The 18,307-nt window shown below is 44.9% G+C and overlaps 1 protein-coding gene across 6 annotated transcripts in view; it reads left to right on the forward strand.

Annotated features, from left to right (window-relative positions):
• Positions 1 to 1,548: 1,548 nt before the first annotated feature.
• Positions 1,549 to 18,307, forward strand: part of Syndig1 (synapse differentiation inducing 1) — a 172,318-nt gene continuing 155,559 nt past the window's right edge. For 2 of the 6 annotated variants that reach the window (XM_029536977.1, XM_029536976.1), the window contains exon 1: positions 1,595 to 1,691. The gene's annotated coding sequence lies outside the window, so the exon portion shown is untranslated. Of the gene's footprint in view, positions 1,844 to 1,879; positions 2,038 to 11,960; positions 12,020 to 18,307 lie in introns of those variants that run through there. The other 4 variants (XM_029536973.1, XM_029536974.1, XM_021194234.1 and 1 more) reach the window with 4 other exon arrangements.

Genomic DNA, 18,307 nt, shown 5'->3' on the forward strand with positions numbered 1-18,307 from the left:
TCTAACAATGGATGCTCAGCCTAGCAGTTTGCAGGAGAGCAGAGAATGTTCTTTTCAGGAAGGAACCAGAGACCATAAGCTGTTTTACAGAGGTAAGGCTGACAGTTTCCGTCAATTTAAGAGATACTAAATGGGGGATACTCACGATGTCCTTTACAGGCTGTCCCAGATAAAAGACCTGCCTGAAGCTCAGAGCAACCAGTAGAAGAAAGCCAGGTGCCTAGCTGCCTCAGGATTGAGAATGAGTGTGTTATTTAGATGTAAAGAAGCCCTTCAGATGAGTCCAAGCAAGGAGCTGCTCTGAACACACCTGGGTCCATTAATCAGCTCAACCTTCTTCCTAAGTCATTCAAATTTGATTTTTTTTTTTCTATGTACAGCTAAGGGTCCCCAGAAGCCAAGTGCTGCAGAGGGCTCTCAAGCAGGATTTGAGCTACCTCCAACTCTGGCGCTCCAAAATCTACTTGACTAGATGCAGCAGTTTCTGGGAGTAAAAACTTGGTTTTTGAGGCAATGGGCAGGAATCTATACAAGATAGCTATAGATCCAAGGAACCACTAGGGAATTAGCAATGTCGACTCCCCAGGGAGAAAAAGTTTGGGTTTGGGAGAGCAGAAGCACGGTGGATTTTCCCTTGTTTTGAAAGGGGGGGTCACACAGACAAGACAACTTTTGATCCTCTTTTTGGCAAATTTTCTAATTCCTTCTCTATAAAATCTGTAAGGAAAACACGCCCACTCGAGCTTGATTTTCCCCCAACGTTTGAAATGTAGATTGTCTTCGTAGGCGGCTCTACTAGGGCTCTCCTCGACCTACTCCAAGCCTCCACTCTGCCCCACCCCCAAGGTGTCGGTGGCCCAGTTTCCTTCCACAGCAACTATCATGGGGCCACCCGCAGTGCACCTACAATGGTGTTGGTCCGAGCTACAGGCTGAGTCCCAGAGTACAGATTTCAAACCGGTTTCTATCTTTATTCCTTCTGCTGGTCAGGACTTAGGTCTTTCTCTGGACCTACAGTGTGAGCTCTTCTGAACCTCAAGTCGACCTGGAGCCTGGGAGGTCTTTTAGGACCAAGGGAAGCCACCGGTTCCACAGTCGGCGGCTAATTCTTGTCCTCCTAGTCCCCAGTGTCAGTCCCCCTTCCCCCACCTCAGTCTCCCCAACGTTTCCAGACACCGGCCCCCGGCCGCCCGCCAGCTGCTGTCACTGGCGAGGGCACAGCTGGCCTGGAGCAAAGTTGGTGGCCACCTTCGCGCGCTGCCGCTCTCTCTCCCCCTCCTCTTCCTCGCGGCTACCTTTCCCCGGGGCCCCAGCCGCCTTGCCTTCTCTTGCACACAAGTCGCCAGGCTCCGCGAGACCAAAGAGTGTAACGGCACATCCCGAGTCACCCCTGGTTCTGCCCGCGCCCTTTGTGCTCCTAGGGGCGAAGAGGACCCGGTTCTGGAAGGGTGGCGCTGCAGCCCTGTGTTCGGCTCTCGGGAACCGTGTGCTCGGGGCAGCCCAGGGCGCTGGCAGTGATCCAAGGAGGGGAGCGGCGGGGGAAGCTGCGCGCAGGGGAGGGCAGAGGCGGAGAGCCACGAGCCCAGGAGCAGAGGCGGGCTCCGCACCGCCAGGCGCCCCTCACGCTTCCCGGCTCTCCAGACGCGCGGGCGGCCGCCTGGGCGCACTAGCCGGGTCACCTTGTCCCGGAGGTAAGTCCCGAGCACCAGAACTGCGCGGGAGGACCCCGGGCCACCGGAGTGGGCGGGGGCGGCGGGCGCGAAAGGATGCCCTAGCGCAGGCGGGTGTCCTGCTCCGCCTCGCAGCGCGCAGACCAGGCGGCGGTGGCGGTGTGCCGGCCGCGGTAAGTCCTGAAGGGTCGCAGTGGCCGGACCAAGGAGACACAGTGTCGCCCCGAGAGAGGGGAGATGGCGCCTGAAGGGGAATTGCAGAGAGGACAGGAACTGGTAATACCGGCCCAGGGTGCGACTTGGCGCCTTGCCACCTTGGGTATCCAGGCGGCGTGAAGGGGCTGCTGTGCGACGTCGGTTAGAGCTAGTGAGTCTGTGTCTTGAGTTCGGCAAAGCCAGGCTGCTAGGGGTCAGACCGGTGTACTGGAACACCTAGATAATACTGACCAGTCCCTGGAACTACCTAGCTGAGTCCAAGAGGGGCTGGCGAGCAAGGCATCCGCGGAGGCGGCAGTCCGTGAGGTCCACATGGGACAGGGAAGGAGAGGGCCGGGGGAAAGGGAATGTAGAGTTTCAGAGCATCAGGATTGGGGTGGGTGGGTGCACAATCGGTTACCTGAGCCGAGGACAGGACTTCTAGAACCCTTCACCTCCATCCAGGACGAGACCGGTTTTTATGAGCTGTCCGGCCCCTGGCAGCGCGACAGTCTGCAGCCTTGGAGCCGCCAGTCCTGGCGCCGAGATGGGCTCAAGCAGATGCGATTAAAGGGTTCAAATTCTAATTCTGTTGTCTCTGGACGTGATTTCTACACTTCATTCGTGTCCTCTCTGTAAATACTGGAGAGAGTGGACCATCCATGGAGTTGGACACTTTCCTTAAGAAAGAAGGGCTTTGGGCATTTGCCTGTTTTGTTGGACCCTAGGAGTGTGGTGGAGGAACCTTCAGTTGAGCTTTGGGCAAGCAGGAGAAGGGTTGCTTGGCTTTACTAAAGGACCACAAGAAGGACTCTTCTGGCACTCCTCATTTTCTGTGGGGTGTTCTGGTAGCAGAAGCGCAGGCACACGGTGCTTCAGACTTAAGGTGCGCACCACACTCCTGCGGTGTTTGATGTGAAGGTGGCGCCTCTGCGCTGCGGGCAAGAACCGGGTTGCCTGTGTCTTTCCTAGTCTCACCAGGATTTTTGGTGCAGCAAACAGTGGTCTCAGTTTAGCTGCTTGGGGGATACAGGGGGCTGACAAATACCGAGGGGCTGTTTTTCTGTTTAGAATGGCAGTAAGGCATGCGTCTTTGGGGCCCTCTTCTGCAGAGCCGAGAGGTGGTAACCATCAGGCTGCGAACTGCGCAGACCTGCTGTGTGTGTGTGTGTGTGTGTGTGTGTGTGTGTGTGTGTGCGCGCGCGCGTGTGTGTAGGAGGTGGGGATGTGGATGTGCAGGGGGTAACAGCCTCCTAAGAGCATGTCTCAGAGCATGTGGACTTTTCTTTGACAAGGTGTGTGCACCTCGGGGTGCTTGCAGAGAAGTGGTTTCAAAGAGGGAAAACGGGGTCCTGATAAAAGCGTCTGGAGCTTGGTGTCAGTTTGGAGGAGGGGAGAAGCTGAGGGGAATTTTCAGAGAAGTTGCTCATGCCTTTAACCGCCCTTTCGAAGTTTTCGACCACAGGTGCGGGGCCTGTGGATGTATGAGAAAGCATCTTTCTTTCCTCTTTGCTTCCTTCTCTGGCGCCTACGAACACTTTAGCCTTTTGCTGGGACAAGCTTGGCTCTGTAAGTGATCAGATGTCCTTCTCACCCTGCCCCCACTACCTGCCCCTGCAGAGAGGACTCATCTCTTCCCTTAGCTGTCCCTTTTTAGTAAGAGAGTGGTGCCAGGGAAGAGGGAGTAGGGAAGGAAGCACTTCAAACTTTTCTATGACAGAAATCTTCAATGATATAGAAAGGTAGAGAGATGCCCTTGGCCTTGGCTGCCGCCTCCACCTTGTTTCTCAGAGTCCTGGAGACCTTGTTTGGGAAAGACTTCAAAATCCATTCCCAAAAGGATGACTGAAGGGAGGAATATTCCGGTGATTCCACATTATACAAATAAATCATCGCATCACTTGGTGTCTGTAGGCCTATACAACTATGAATGTATATACAGTATCCAACAAAGCAAATGTATTGGTTAAAATAATAAATTATATTGCTGTTAAACTGTATTTTTAAGATGAGCTTGAAAAGTAACATGTTTACATGTGGGCTTTTCGTGAGTGCTTCATTATGGTTTTAACTTTAAAAAGAAAAAAAATTAATTTCTAGCTGACTTTATGTGTCTGCACATGGTCCTGTCTCTGAGAATGATGGCAGTTTATTGTAAGTTGGCCTGGCCATCCTAAATAATTCTTGTGTGTTTTGTTTCTATACTGGATTGGATCCCAGGGCCTCACCACAAATGCTAAACAGGGCTATACTACTGAGCTACATTCTGGATTCAAAATATGACTGTTACTAATGATCTCAGTAGAACACAGATGATGTTCCTCTCCCCGTTTATATTGTAGGGGGAAAAAAAAGATAGCCTGCTACTTTTATTGGAAGAACAAGGAGGCCATTGCAGGAGGAAAGACAATTTCAATTACTGAGGAAAACTGGGCCTTTTAAATGTGCTATACCTGTCTACCTGGGGTCTGAACAAGATTTTAGTTGACTAGTTGCTTCAAGAACAACAAAATAATTTAAAAAAAAATGGTAAAGTCTTTAAACCTCAATTTGTAAGTTATAAACAATTAATTTCTTCCTCGTTGAACAGTGTCCTGGAAGAGCTGCAGTGGACCGAATTTGTCCTTCATATTAGCCTCCTCAAGTGAGTCTTATTTGCTAGGAAGCAATTGCTTATGTAAATTTTCTCCCCGAGACACCATGTCTGCTGTTGTTGTTGGCAAGGCTCACTGAGTGCTGCGTGCTCCAGGGGTTCATTAGGAAACCTTCTGTGGGCATTCCTGTCTCACTTACTGGCTCCTAGGAGGGGGTGCCACGCCTGCTGGGATTTGGTACCCAGTGTGATTTTAGTACTATAGAGAGGTGTGCCACACACCAGAGAAGGCTAGGAGAGTTAGCAGGAGGAATGTCTTTCCTTGCAGAGCCCCTTATTACACCTCTAAATTTTCTGAGATAAAAGCTATTCCTAAAAAAATGTCAGTGGTGTTCCTCCTGTTGGGTAGACTTTGAAATACCTTTATGAAGAGCACTGTACAAAGGGATTCTTAGTTATCCTTTTGTTAAGTGATCACTGTCATGCAAGTGAGCACTTTCATCATGTCCTCTCATATAAAATGTTGATAATTTTGTTTTATGCCAGTACAGGCTTGTACATTCTCACTTTGTTCTTTTGTAGTCCCCCTGCCTGTTGGAGAATGCAGATCCCCAGACATAGACTGGCACAGTATTGCAACCTGTGGTTTGAACAGAAACCACATTTTTAGAAACACTATAGGATGGAAGGATAGGGTGTCTACTTGTCAGAATCAGCTGGTAGGAGCAAATGAGATTACATAGGAATGTTACATGGGGCTGTTTTGCATAAACGTGCTCATGTGAGATGTTTTGAGAGGTATAGCTTATGACTTAGTTACAATGTACTGTAAAAAGGTGACAATAATCCAACCATTGAAGGCAGGCTGACCAGATTCCTACTCATATTTCTAGAATTGCAATAATGAAGATCAGCTGGTAGTTTTAGATATGATTCTTTTTAAAGCATTCTCTGTGCAAGATTCTTGCATGTTTCCAATTATTGCTGAGTTTGAAAATCTGTTTTAAAGAGCAACCAAGCCTCACTCTGCAGCCCAGTCCCTTGGGCATTGTTTCTTACAACCAGATTGTGTGCTGAGGGCAAAAGGAAGAGTGGCAGCTCTTCTTTTTCATGGTTGCTACTCTCTCCCTGTAGAACTTTCAGGAAGACCCATGGAAAGGTCATTGCTTCAAACTTTGGGCTTCACTGCAGGAGCTTTGAACTACCTTAGGAAAAAAAAAATCTCCTCACTTTTATGAGATTCTGTGGCTTTCACCCACATTCTTCTCAGGATTTTGAAAACAGAATGGTTACAATGGTCACTGTTTGCTAAAGGAAAGAAACTGCAGATAATGGATGTGTTTGAGTCTTGTCTTAGTGTCCTACTGCTGTGAAGAGGCACCATGACCATGACAACTCTTAATAAAGCATTTTATTGGTGCTTGCTTACACTTTCAGAGGTCTCATCCGTTATTAGTATAGCAGGAAGCATGGCCGTATGCAGACATGGTGCTAGAGCAGTTGAGAATTCTACACCCAGACCCTCAGGCAGCAGGAAGGAACAGTCTTGCAACCTGGGCCTAGCTTGACCTTCTACAACCTCAAAGCCTGTGCCCCAGTGACATACTTCCTCCAACAAGGCCACATCTACTAATCCTTTCAAATTTCAGCACTCCCTAAGCATTCAAATATAAGAGCCTATCAAAGCCATTCTTATTCAAACCACCATAAGTCTTAACTGAAGGTTTCTTTGTGCATGCTTATATAGTCACTGGCTAGTTGAGATGTATCTGCATCTTAAAACTGTTGGTTGGCCTGAGTCTCAGGAGGACAGTGTACACACTTTAGTGAGGGCAGACCAGCTCTCCCATAGGAATATGTGAGACAAATGTCAGCAGTCCTATCTGCTAACAATTTCCAGAGACCATGGAGGAGAACCACATGAGCAATAGCATTTAACTTAACTAAAAGTGGATTCCTGACACATTATAAGATAAGCCTTCATAAAGGAAATTCTTAGCAGAAGCCAGCCACATGGTGATTTATATTATGTATGTCACAAAGTCTAAATTATCTTAAGCTTCCAGGTGACAAAGAATCTATTAAATTGCTGAAAATAAAATAAAACAAGGTACTAAAGTAAAACAACAAATGATTGTGGGGATTCGTAGAATGGTTAGAACCAATAAACACAAATAGAAAATATCACATGTGGGAGATAAGAATAAAAGTCAGTTCTGTTATCCTCTTATAATCCATCTTACCCAAGAGGTTGAAGCAGGGGCCTTGGAATTTCGAGGCCTACATGAAATCTTTATGGCCAACCTGGGCAACTTAACTTATCAAGAGCACATCTCAAATGAAAAAAAAAAAAATGAACTGAGGATATAGCTCAGTTGCAGAGTGTCTGTCTAGTGCACACAGGCCTTAGAATCACTCGCCAGCACCACAAAACAAGCAGAAAGCACAGAGATAGCTTTGGAACTTCATTTACATAAAACAATGTATGGAGCCCAGTTAGTATGACTGCAGGGACAAGCATCTTGCTGCTGGAGTTCAAATATATTTAATGTGAATATTTGGTTAGCTTTTAGTTCCTAGCTGAGTTTCAATTATATTATGGAGCACTTTGGGGATGTGACTAAGAGAAAGAAAACTCAGAGCCTAAGATCCATCTTTTAGAAAAGGATTACTGTTGAAATTCATATTTTGAAAAATTACGATATTCAGTTTGGATTTATCATTTGACCTATTTGAGCTGCCATTCAGATGTGTCTCTACCTGTTTCCCCCCTTTTTCTTTCTTTCTTTCTTTCTTTCTTTCTTTCTTTCTTTCTTTCTTTCTTTCTTTCTTTCTTTCTTTTTTGAGACAGGGTTTCTCTGTATAGCCCTGGCTGTCCTGGAATTAACTTTGTAGACCAGGCTGGCCTCGAACTCAGAAATCCTCCTGCCTCTGCCTTCCGAGTGCTGGGATTAAAGGCGTGCGCCACCACGCCTGACTTCCCCCTTTTTCTTGGTCCAAAAGTATTTATATCTAAAACACAAACGTGTTTCAAACACTTAGAACCACTAAGGTTACATTCCACTGCCTTAACTTTAAACACACTTCAGAAAGCAGGATGCAGTGTTCTCACCTCCAACACATTTGGGATTCAGCCTTCTCCCTTAGGAAATTAAAGCAGTAGATGTTATATAAACCAATTCTACCATGGTGTGTAAAATATACATTTAAACATATCCCTATGAGCTTGTTCATCACCTGGTGGTGATGAATATGAGGTAGAGCAGGTTTGAAATAAGTGGATTTATATCTCAAGATCAATTCTGGGACTACTACCATGTTGAGAAGGAATCTACTAAGTCAAGCTTTAGTAGATTTCTAGGATACCCTACTCATCCAAAGAGAGACTGTCACCAGCCCCACACTTAATGACTTGCAGAGTCTAAAAATGCCTTTAGTAAGTTGCAGACTTTTCTACACCCACCTTCAACTCCAAAATCTGAGTTTCAGCCTGTCTCCCTTATATGTTCTTCCTAAGAAACCTTGTTTATACTAGTTGTGCACATCATGAAAGACTGGTGCAGGGGCTTATCTGAGGAGAGGGAAGACTTCACAGAAGAACAGTAGCCATGTAGGATGTCTGAGATGGATCCAGCAGGGTCTGGCTAGAGCTTGCAGCGCAGACATTCCTAGATAGACGTCAGCACTGATTATCTGCTCTGCATGACTCATAAAAGTTCCCTAAATGCACAGTAACTACAGCGAGTAGCTGTAGGCCATGTTCTACCTAGACCCCAGGCGTGATTTGTCCCTATCTGATCATGCCTTGTCCGTGCTCCCATTCTTCCTCCTCCCACGCCCCCTCTGCCCCACAGAGAACCAGGATCTGGTTGATTAATGTTCAAACTACCCCTGATCTGAATCAGTTATTTCAGTGCTTTGACATAATATCATTCTCTAAATTCCTTGACAGAGATAGATTTTTATTTAAAGCTTATTTTAAAGACAGGAAAATAATCGGACTTATTGTTTCTGAGTCCACTCTCTCCCTTTCATTTACATTCTGACCCTGATTTTTGTGTGTACGTGTTTGTGTATGTGGAATTGTGAGAAAGTGTGTGTGCAGATGTGTCTTCTCTGATAGCAAGGGCTATGTGGCCTATAGTATAGCTGCCACAAAAGGGCTCAGAACCAGAATATCCTGGGCCCCAAGTCACCTTCTTTGATCCCTATGTCCAGGCCCTGTTGTGTAATGCTCACTGGTACTATTGCTAATCTGACTGCTTCTAGTGACTGGTGCCTTGGCTGTGAAAAAGAACCCCAGATGTATTTTGCAGTATTGCAGCTTTTTCCAGATCCATAGGGAGAAAATATATTTGTGGACTCAGAACACGTAGAATGCTGTAGCTCCCTTTCTTGTTGCTGATCTCCAGGTACCTTTTTTGAGAACTGCACACTTCAGGATCCTGAATGACTGAGCCTGTCTCCATCCTACATTTCAACAACTGTCCTACTTGATGTGTATCACCTACACACATGGCCAGGGACACAGGAAATGCTGGTGCAGACATGACTGGAGCACTGCGACCTCTTTCCATCAGTGCTTAGCTGTGACCCAGCCTCCAGCACTCTCTTCTTTGTTCGAGTAGGAGTGTTTGCAACTGTGCAGGTTTTCTGTGGCCTCAAGATACCATTTGGCAAAGTTTAAATTGTGATACTTGCTCCCTACCTTATTGGTTGGCCATTTTTTTTTCCTACACTAGAAGGTTTCTCTGCAATCCACTGATGCTTTGCCCTCACCCTGTGCTCAGCAGAATTCTGCACTGTCTCCAGCCACCAGTTAGGATCCTACAGTTACCCAGGTACACGACACCCAGAGGAATCAGAGACATAGAAAGTGCTAGCTGGGATATTCAGTATAAGCTATAAGTTGGCCCAGTATACCCCTGCAGGCTTGCCTTTCCTTGTCTTGTTATCTAGCCATTGTAGAGGTCTGCAGAGGCTTGCCTGATTAATAATTACATGCTACAACCAATTTAAGGCTTATTTTTCCCACATTTGAACAGACATACTGCCTGGCAGGTAGGCTCATAGTATAGTATTTTAGTAACTGTTATGCCTGCCCTTCTAGCACAGGACTCAGGAGCAATAGGTTAAGGGAAATTAGTTTATTCCTTAACTGGTCCTATTCACCTCTCTTTAGCTGTCATGGCCCCTCTGTTGCCTTGGATACTCAGATGCACAGTGTAGATCCTTTCATCTAGCCCAAAGGTCTACCCACAGCATCTTCCTATTAGGAAGTTCTGCCTCCAACCCTGGACCCCGTAGCCTTAGCCTTTTCTGTTGCCTTTACATAATGATGGGTAGCTTCAGCTCTGACAGACACTTCAAACCAAGGATTGGTGTCCCTAGGATTCACTGTTGTCCCTAGGGAGAAGTCAGTCCCACCCCTTTATACATTGTCCTCCATCTGAGATATATGTCTGTCTTCTGGATGAGGGTTGAGGCAGCTGTGAGGTCAAGAATGTGTGTGAAGGGTCTTCAGGATTGGCAATGTCAAAGAAGTGGAACAGAAATAAGTGTAGTGTAGAGATGGTGGATGGGTGAGAGGTGCCATGGCAGGAGCATGGTGAGCCTTGATAGGGTGCATAACAAATAATATCTTCTTCTTTCTCAGACCTACAGTGTCCTGGCAATTATTTGGGTATACAGGTGACATGGGGCTAGGTTTGGGAGAACCATGGGCTCTGGGAGACATTAGCACTTCAATAGAAACTGAGCTTTGTAAGGAGCATTGTCCTGAAAGAAGTAATAGAGAGCTGAGTACTGGTCTATGATGGGCCTCAGTCACTGCTGCAAGGTTGAGGATCTTCCAAAGTTCAAGTTTTTCTGACCTCGTTTTCTAAACATCAAGGCCTTGGGGTTTATACTTGGGCTGGGATGGAAATACTAGTCTCTTGTTAAACTCCTCACTTCATAGATGGATAGCTGTCTCTGAAGACATTTGTGTGACTTCTTTTGACCTCCTGATGAGCTAGTGGATTTAGGAAATGCAAGCATATCTGAATGAGGGGGCCAGATCAAAGCTTGTGCGGCTTGTTTGCATCATGCTATGAGGGTTGGCACAGAAATACTAACACCAGCTTCAACTCTTAGATCTTTATTGCTAGTGATGTCTCTCCTTGGCCAGATGGTAGCACCAAGGAGGGAAAAGAGGGAGTGAACAAGAGGGGAGGGGAGATGTGAAGTGTGCCTCTGACTCCATTTGGTTTTTGCAGCACACTCTGGAGATGCCCCTGTTTCCACACTTGGACACTTGGCATGACCAGAGAGCCAGAGGGTGCCAACCTGCTGTCCAGCCTTATGTTGCAAGAGTAGGGTATTGTTGCAGAGGCCCATCTTTAGAGCGTACTTGCTTTTGTGCCTGTCTACAAAGGCCATGTTAACTCACCTGCCATACTTGGCTGCCGAGGCATCCTGATATTGCTGGAACTTACTGTAACTTTTAGGAGAGTCATGCATCCTGTGTAAAAGGCAAAGAGATTCCTATTATTCTGCTGCATGGGAAATTCCAAGTGGAACAAAGCATACTTAGGTTACTTCTCTATCTGTGCAGTTTAGATAGCCTTCCTAGGGTTCAAAGCCTACAGCAAATCTGCAAGTGAGACCTTGGGTATAGGCAAGATATGACTCAGATATACAAGAGTACAGGTGAACAGAAATCACCTGGAAAACATCCAGGCATCCAGAGGGGAGGGTCTTATTGCCACCAATGCCACAGGTCCCAGAACAACCACCTAAACTTAATAGGTTACCCTTGTTCTTGTATGGCTTATGGCACTAATCTTTTTCCAGGGTATGGAAATGTTTTGTTTTGGTTATTTTTGCTTTTTGGTGCTTGCTTGCTTCCTCTGTCTGTCTGCCCCTTCCTCTCCCCTTTCCTCCCTCCCTCCTTCCTCTGCATTTACTGCCCAGAAATTCTGGTCTTCCTGGAAGTGACACTCAGGGACTTATATATTTCAGAAGTACGTTTTAGTGAGCTGGAATCTGTTCAGTGGTCTTTAAGCCGGTACCTTCGTGTGTGTGTGTGTGTGTGTGTGTGTGTGTGTGTGTGTGTGTGTGTGTGTGTTGGGGGGAAGCAGGGGGCATCATGCATGAGTTTCACTGTCTCTGAAGGGCCAAATTAAAAGGGTGAAAGGACTGTGGTGGTTACTTTTACATTCTTGTGATCAAATGGCTGGCAGAAACAATGTAAGTGAGGTTTATTTTGGTTTACCATCTACGAGTTTTCAGTTCATAGGCTTTGCCTCCATTTATTCTGATAAGGAAGATTTCCATTTTGCTGTGACTTACATTTTCCATTTAAGTACCACCCCCTAAAGCTTCCACAAATTTCTAAAGTAGGTCTCTATCTGGGGGCCAAGGTTAAACATATAAGCTGGCGCTATTGTTTCATATTTAGACCATAATAAGAGTTCCTAACCAAGCTGCCTAGTGGCATGACTGTTGGTTTTGATTTTCAGATTTTCCTTAGCTTACAATGGAATTCTGCCCTGAGAGACCAATCCTATGATGAAATATGGTAAGTTTAAACTGTACTGAACACAGCTGTATGTTGCCTTCCTGTTGCTGTGGTAAAATACCATAATCAGAATCAACTTATAGGTGGATGAGTTTGTTTGGGTTTACAGCTCCAGCGGTATGAGTCTATCATGGTAAGGAGGCATGGTAGCAAGTAGTGGGCAAGAAATGGCAGAAGCAGGAAGCTGAACACTCACATCTCTAACTGTCTACATTAAGCTGAGAAAGGAAACCAGAAACAGAATGAGGTCCTATAATCTCAAAGGCTAACCCAGTGGTGTTCTTACTGCAGCAAGACTGCACTACCTAAAGCACACCAAACAGCACCACCACGAAATGGAGATCAAGTATTCAATACCTGAGCCTATGAGGAATATCCACGGCACCCAACCTGCTGAGCATCTAAATGGCTTAGCAACAACACATGTGTTGAACTCTCGGTTGGTTTCCCTTTGGCACTGTGGGATTCTCAGTGGCTGCAGCTCTCTTCCCTGGACGGCAAAGTGAAGAGAACCAGACTCAAGAGCAGTAGACCAGACCGGGTAAGAAACAAGTTCAAATTCCAGAACTGTAGTCTTTGTCACGTTGCACCACCACAGACTTGGGAAATCTAAAGTGGAACCACCATAAGTCAGAGATCCCTGTAGAGACCATCTGGCTCACAGCTGATTGTTCTGTCCTAAGACAGACAGTGCCCAAGACTCAGCCGCCAGTTCATTGTGTGTAATGTTTCTTGGTGGGAGCATTCTATGCAGGTTCCCTGCCATCCAGCAGCTCTCTTCTCACTCCCCACTTCATCTGGGAGGAGTACTCAGAAGCGCAGTGCCCACTCCCAGAGGTTTTGCTGCTCCTCTTTCCTTGACCTAACTACTCACCCTAGCTTCCTAGGCATTCCTCCTTACTGGACACATCTGGACTTATCTCTAACCTCCCTAACTACTCACCCTAGCTTCCTAGGCACTCCTCCTTACTGGACATCTGGACTTATCGCTAACCACCCTAGTTACTCACCCTAGCTTCCTAGGCACTCCTCCTTACTGGACATCTGGACTTATCGCTAACCACCCTTTCACAGTAGCTTCCTGCAGTTCCTTCTACCTGCCATCTGGATGTTAGGATTGTCTAAGGACAAGCTGGCTAAATTGAACATCTGCCTCTGGCTGTCTCACCAGCCTTCCCTGGGCATCTGCATTCTAGTCACATAGGACAGACCACCTAGACAGGAATATGAAGCTGTCGAAATAGTAACTGTAGGCCCCCGAGTCTCATCAGTACTTACTGCTAATCCCAAAGCATGTGTTTCCTTTTATCCTTGTCATGCACATATTCATATGTGCACAAGTGTGTGTGTGTGTGTGTGTGTGTGTGTGTGTGTGTGTGTGTGTGTGTGCAGGCATGCCATATGCCCATCTTTATCTCCAGCTTTTTCTAGATTCTTCTTGGTAACTTTATTCAGAGCTCAGCTTGAGCTATCCAGGTTATCCTGGTGGTACACTCCTCTCAAGTTCAATGATTTTGGTGAACTCTGGCATTATTAGAACCATAAAAGATGGGTTATTAAGAATTTATGTTGACAAAACATGCTTGAGATCCAGAGTGCAAGGTTTGTAAATTTTATCAGGGAGCAAGAGAACAGGAAGCCTCCATGGTCATGGGCTATCCCTCCTTTTTCTATGGTGATTGATAGGCTAATTCTGTTTAATTAGAATGTCAGTTTTCATTGCCTTTTGAGCTTGGTGGTGTGAGTCACAAATTCATGAAGGAATAAAGAGGCTTCAATGCTAAACATTTCTTTAAGTAAAGAATCACCCTACCAGATAATAAAATCAAGTGGTAAAATTTACATTTACTGATCTCACATCCAGGCAAATTTTAACAAGGATGTTCAGAAAGTGGATCTGTATATGTTAGTTTGTGAAGTCTGGTAACCACTGTGTAAAAGAAAATAGAGGCATGGAAGACTAAACAGCGTTACCCTGTGACCCAGCAATCCTGTTTCTGTGTATCTATATCCAAGATAGTTGAAAGCAAAATACTAATATATTTCATGTCCCTGTTCATAGCCACATTATTTAAGATAACTAATATATGGAAGCAATCAACAAATAAATGGATAAGTAAAGCATTTTATGCATAAAATGGAATATTGTTGAACCATTAAAAAGAAGGAAATTCTGATATATGTTAAAGCCTGGATGAACATTGAGATGTAAGTAAAATAACCCAATCACAAAAGATACATACCAGTGGTTAACCCTATAGAAACTGGAAGTAGGATGCTGGTTGCTAGCAACTAGCAGGAGGGAAAATAGTGGGCTATTGTTTATCGGTTATGGAGTTTCAGATTACAAAATGAAAAGCTTTCAGAGATCCTTTACAGAGTAACACATTTACACTTAATTCTATTTGCACTATATGGTTAAGAGGGGGAATTTTACGATAGTGTGATTTTTCACAATAATCATAATAACTACATTTGAAAACTTTATGATCTTAGTTATTGGCAAATAGTTGACAGGCTATGCAGATTATCTACTGCTGTGAAACAAGCCTCTCCCATCTCCCCTCTCCTGGCTCACTGGGTAAGGGATTTAAACAGAGGTCCATGGAGACCATTTATCACCCTCCTTGGGCTTCCCAAATGTTTGTAATTGGAGTGTGTTGGTTTGCTCTTACTCCAGAATTGGACCAAGCACCTATATGTCTGATCACTGAGCTTGCTCCCAGCATGGTAGCTTTGAAGCAGTTGATTTCCATGTGTTATAGATGGTGATACATGAACAGGAAGGTGGCAGCCTGCTGCAAATATCTCCATACAGTGTCAGCCCCATCCTGTTCTTCTGGTCAGTGGCAAGACTTTCTACCAGCCCAGACTCAAGATGAGGCCGATTGGATCCCTGAGAGCGTTTGCAATTCCAGTCAATATATCATGACAGATAAAGCACCCTAAAATATATTCCTGGAAGCCCAGTGCTAGGGAAGGCAAGATGGGGACCTGGAAGAAGCATGCAACATGTAGGAAATAAGCTACTTAGGTAAAACAAGATTGCATCTCCCCTCACAGGATCAAGATACATTCTGAAGGAACATAGCACAATAGTAGTTAATATAAGATGTTCAGGTGGTATAATTTTATGTGATTTAGGTTTTACCAAAATAAAAAGAACTACATTAGAAACTGTATGATCTTAGGTATTAGGAAATCATTTAACAGATTTTTCATGTGTGTGTGTGTGTGTGTGTGTGTGTGTGTGTTTTGTTGTTGTTGCTAACTTAACACACTGTCACCCAAACTCCGAGCTTATGGATCTATAGATCAGGAATTTGAATAAGGTGCAAGGGGACAGAGCGTGTAATCATGTAATTCACAAGTTTCCAAGGCGTATGGTAATTCCCATTATAATAATCTCTAAATGAATATAAGAAGAATTTATACAAGTGTGTAAAAAGAAGCCTGGTTATGTCTAGCCTGTGGCTGAGTACCTTAGGATTGGTAAGTAGGCAAACCATAGATAAATTAAATTCATACTCTGTGTTTTACATAAAGAATGGAAAGCATGATTTAAAACATATAATTAGTAGAAATAAATACTTGTAACAAGTTAACCAAAACCCTGTTTTAGTCATGCTATTTGCCCCTGCTCTGTGCCAGGATTCTCCATATATTGTGTGCTTCACCCAGGCACATACTTCCACCGTCTTTCCTCCCAAGAGAGCTCTTCTGGGTTCCCCAAGACTGCAGTCGGAAGGCATCCCTCTGCTCTCTGAGTGGGTGTGTGCCTTCTCTCTGTGGTGGCAGACTTGGCTCATGCCCACAGCAGTGAGAGCACTTCTAGAACAGTTTGCTCACCCTGCACTTCTGAGTGGTGTTAAAGCTCAGAGACACAGCTGAGAAGAATGAAGAACACTCCATGCCTGGGGTGTAGGCTACGCTGCGCTGCCCTGAGTGCACATGTGTTGATATAAGTGGTATTGGGCCTCTGGACTGGCCCAGATGTGGAATGCTGTGTCAAGAATCAGACCTATACATTGTTCTGGACAGAGGAGAGAGTCTAGGCTACTAGGCAGAAGGAATGGGGCAGAGTCAGAGTTTAGAGAATCTGGATCATGTGAAATGTAGACTTTTGAGGTGGCTTTAGATTGTATTTTGTACTGATGGTATGTTGCAGGTTTAAGGGACAGCATGAGAAACAAGTGAAGGCAGACAAACTTGTCATCCATTGTTTTCAACTGCTACATCTAGATTGCCCCTGACTTAGTATATCAACATCTTGGAGGATCAGTCTGGTCTTCTAGTACCAGTCGTATGTGTGCACTAACTAAGGACATCTGGGCCTGGGAAAGTGCAGGCTGGGGAAGCTGGGGGCCCTTCCATAATCTGTTTCCTGAGGGTCCCCATGTTGACTCAACATTAGACTACACCATTCTACACCACAGCACAGCGTGGCAGCCTTCAGGTTGTTGGCTTCTTAAACGACAGTTTGGGTATCCAGCTCAAAATTTCTGTTACAGATACAGGTAATACAAACTTCTCTTACTTAGTCTCAGGGGGTCACAAATATTACTGTTCGTACCCTCCTTCTGCTAACTTCAATCCCACCTAAGTAGACTCAGCAAGAAGGAGCAGACACCTGTGCTGTTTACAGGGAAGACTTCCAAGCCCACAGATAGTATTACTATGGGATATAAAGGATAAAATTGTTCACCTTCAGATATATGATTAGATATCAGTACTAGACATAAAAATATTTGTGTACACAGTAAGCCTTTAAGCCACACGAATTCTCATCTCTGTCCGTTTTCAAAATTATATTAACTTTTCTTAGTCTTAATTGTTCTCTAATATCTTTAGTGTTTCCAGTTGTTCTTAAAAGCTCTGTCTAGAGTGTGGTGCTGCACTTGAGTTCATAAGTTAGAAACTGGGACAGAGATGAATGGCACCAATTTTACACGCTGTACAGACACATTAGTCATGTGAACGGTCTTGGAATTCTTCAATTTCATCACTTCTGAATGCTTTTAGTGAAATGATAGATGAGAAAGATGGGGAAAAGATTGGAAATGCCAGGTCATCATTGGTCTGGTGGCTTCTCCAGACTTACACAAGAATAGGTGTCAAGGCCAATTATGATCTACCATTTCTTATTTTTTTTCTCTTCTGTTACTGCTCTGTAAAGTCCCCTTAAAGCGTGAAAAACTGAAGCAAGTATGTAAATATGATACAAGTTGCTGTAATAGAGAAAAAAAAATGACAGACAAACATGAGCACATATCACAGTGTTCAGAAGCTGAACAATCAACTATCTATCCTTCTTCTACTAGTCTCTGAGGCAGAAGGTGCTGACTCAGTGCTCAGTGGAGTCCGTACTGTATCTCTATGATCTCATGACTTCCCTGTGGCTTCTTCCATCCCAGATATCACATCTGAAGTCACAGAAAATAGAGAAGGTGCAATGAATCTTCCAGGAGACTCCTTAGGTAGATCCATGGCTACCATTGGTGTTAAGAAAGTATGTAATGAGCATAATGATTTCACTTTTCTAGTCTTCTGGGGAAGATGAGCAAGGTGAAGGATCATTATTCAGCCAATGTCATCCAACAGGGGATAGACTTGAGCAGAGGTTTCAGGCAAAGATGGATGTGTTTCAGGCAACAGTTGATGTGTTTGTAAACTCAGAGAGAAACCAACTAGTGACAGGCTTGGGCAGAGCATCAGGCAGACAGATATTAGAGTGAAAGTTCTCTGTACTTGGGATAGTGCAGCTAGTAAGCACTTGGATTGATTTTCACTGTCACCAGTGTCTAGACCACACATTGAGAGGACCCATGTTCACAGTGGCTCTCATTTTTCTGTTTGATTCCTTTGGGATTATTTAAAAACTAGTTCGCTTTCTGTTCAGAAATTCTTTAAGCATCTCACTTACAGCTTTCTGAGCTGGAAGCTTCTTCCTTGGTGTGGGGTGTGAGGTTGTGATACTTTTGAGGACTAATGGGAGCTTTTAAGCCTCCAAGGATGCCATTCTCCATGATTAATACTGGCTTTCAGAGTGAATTTGGTCTCAGAATCCACTTAGTTCCAGAGGGAATAGATTGTGATAAGGAGTAAGCTCAGACCCTCCAAGGTCTCTTCTTTATTAGGTGAGCTCTTCCTCTTCCATACACTCCCTCGGTAACATCATCACCCCTACCAGAGCTGAGCTGATGCCTGCTCCATTGGCTTTCCCATACTGTGAGCTAATTAGATGTGTGTGTGTATGTGTGTGTGTGTGTGTGTGTGTGTGTGTGTGTG

This window comes from Mus pahari, chromosome 3 (assembly GCF_900095145.1).
Source record: "Mus pahari chromosome 3, PAHARI_EIJ_v1.1, whole genome shotgun sequence".
Lineage (NCBI taxonomy): Eukaryota > Metazoa > Chordata > Mammalia > Rodentia > Muridae > Mus > Mus pahari.